Source organism: Palaemon carinicauda, chromosome 12 (genome assembly GCF_036898095.1).
Source record: "Palaemon carinicauda isolate YSFRI2023 chromosome 12, ASM3689809v2, whole genome shotgun sequence".
Taxonomy (NCBI): Eukaryota; Metazoa; Arthropoda; class Malacostraca; order Decapoda; family Palaemonidae; genus Palaemon; species Palaemon carinicauda.
In genome coordinates, this window is record NC_090736.1 from 2,386,898 (window position 1) to 2,389,397 (window position 2,500).

Here is a 2,500-nt window from a genome sequence, read left to right on the forward strand (position 1 = left end):
ATATACTGTACATATATATACATACATATACATAAATGTATATATATATATATATATATATATATACTGTATATATATATATATATATATATATATATACTGTATATATATATATATATATATATACACACACATATTTATGTGCATTCATTTATACACACACACACTTATATATATATATATATATATATATATATATATATATATATATATATATGAGTGTGTGTGTGTCAGCATGTATGTATTTGTACACATGCATGCACACACACATATATGTATATATATATATATTTTATATATATATATATATATATATATATATATATATATATATATATATATATTAAAACATTAAAATTCTGGAAGTTCAGCATATCACCGATAAAGATATTCATCTATAACAATTACCTACACTTCTCTATTCCTTCTCATTCGACCATTTCATATCTTATTATTCTATTACGACATCTGCTCTCATCAGCTCAGAAGATTTTCCAAGAATTCCATCTCTCTCTCTCTCTCTCTCTCTCTCTCTCTCTCTCTCTCTCTCTCTCTCTCTCTCTCTCTCTCTCTCTCTCTCTCTCTCTTTGTTGTTAGAAACTACCCTTTACCTTCTCCGTTCACTTCAAAGTCTCCTCTGATAACAGTATCCAAGTGGACCTTCCTGATTCTTGAATGCCTTCAGATTTCATTTAAAAATAAAAATCTCTTAACTTGAAATTAATATATTTTTCTTTCAGTTAATTTTGTTTCGACTAATTTACAACCTGGCTAAAAACTAATAAAAAAAAAATTTCTTTACATACAAATGAAGGGCTGTAATTAGATTATTTTATGCTTAATGTCACAGGGATCACGTGACTTGATGTATATAAAAAATCAGTAGGAAATATTAAAATGCTTTAGTACCAAGCGCTTCCGTGCATTCTAATGCGCACTTCTTCAGGGTATAATAAAAAGTGAGATACTTTTGAATGACGTCAATAGGTAAAATAGGGTAAAATACAAAATTCACCCTTTTTTTTTATCCTAGTTTACTTATTGACATCCTTCAACTGTATTGAACTTTTTATTGTACCATGAAGTGTATTAAAATGGTCGAACGTGCTAGGTACTAAATAATTTTATTATTAAATTATTAAATTATTATATGTAAAAAAAAATCATATGGATAAATATCAGCACAGTAAGAAATACACACACAGAAGTACTAAACATAACTGGCTCGGTAGATCACTGGTCGTTGTAGAGAGTGCAAACATAATGTTTTTCTTTACTGATAATGAATGGCAGAGGCAAGGGACAGTAACGTTGCCTTATCAAGCAGGACAGTGCCCTAGTGACTCACCATTTATTATGATCAGAGCCCAAGCCCCATCTCCACCCAAGATAGGACCAAGGAGGGCCAGGCAATGGCAGCTGATGACTCAGCAGATAGACCTCTAGGCTCCTCCAAATCCCCTATCCTTAGCTCACCAGGATGGTGAGGTTGAAGCGACTAAAGAAACTAACGAGTTTGAGCAGGACTCAAACCCCAGTCTGGCGATCACCAGTCAGGAAGGTTACCACATCGGCCACCACAACCCATTAGACTGTATATAATTTCCGGTGGTTGTTCAGGTACAACAGTTGATTTTAAACTCCCTCTGTAAAGATCTTCCAGAGCAACATCTACTCTATGCAATAAGTGATCTTGGATTCACAATTCCATTCTAAACAGTTTGTGTTAACCTTACTTCGTATGTAGTCTAATGCTTACAGAATATGAAAATTATTTTAGTTATGTACAAGCCTTCATCAGCATCTCTGTAGATTTCTTTATATTCCTCTCCTACTTCCTTTAAATCCTCTGAATTGAACGTCCTTATTCCTTTCATTTACTTTCACTTCTTTTTGAAGGGCTTTGCTTTGGCTTTTGGGTCGACCGTAGTCCCGATCGGCTGCCCTACCTGACATCGCCTAGACCCCGGTAGCGCATGTATCTCTGATACCCTTTTAAATCATATTCTTATCCAGTCTCGTCTTATGCCCAGTCAACAATGACCTCTAATCTTTCGTACTGTGTATTACTGCAGCATTCCCTTCCTCCAGATTCATTCTGCCTTTTTTCCATCGACATTCGTGATCTTCACCTTGTTTCAATAAAGGAGTGTTTGCTCAACCATCGTAACACCACGCAATTTCCACCGCAAAATTCTTCGTCTCCCTCACTTTTATCAGATATTCTAGTACCTTTCCTGATTCATCTGTTTGCCAAATCCAGGTCAGAAATTTGATTAAAAGTTATTTACACAGACAGTTATGAAACGCAATTATTATTATTATTATTATTATTATTATTATTATTATTATTATTATTATTAGCTAAGCTACAGCGTTATTTGGAAAAGCAGGATGCTATAAGTCCAAGGGTTCCAACAGTGAAAATAGCCCAGTAAGGAAAGAGAATAAGGAAACAGATATAATAGTGTGCCCGAGTGTACCCTCAAGCAAGAGAACT

General features: G+C 33.8%; 1 protein-coding gene across 1 annotated transcript in view; it reads left to right on the top strand.

Annotated features, from left to right (window-relative positions):
• The window catches only part of LOC137651169 (protein O-mannosyl-transferase TMTC1-like), a 120,719-nt gene that overhangs the window by 78,068 nt on the left and 40,151 nt on the right, over positions 1 to 2,500 (top strand). The window lies entirely within an intron of this gene.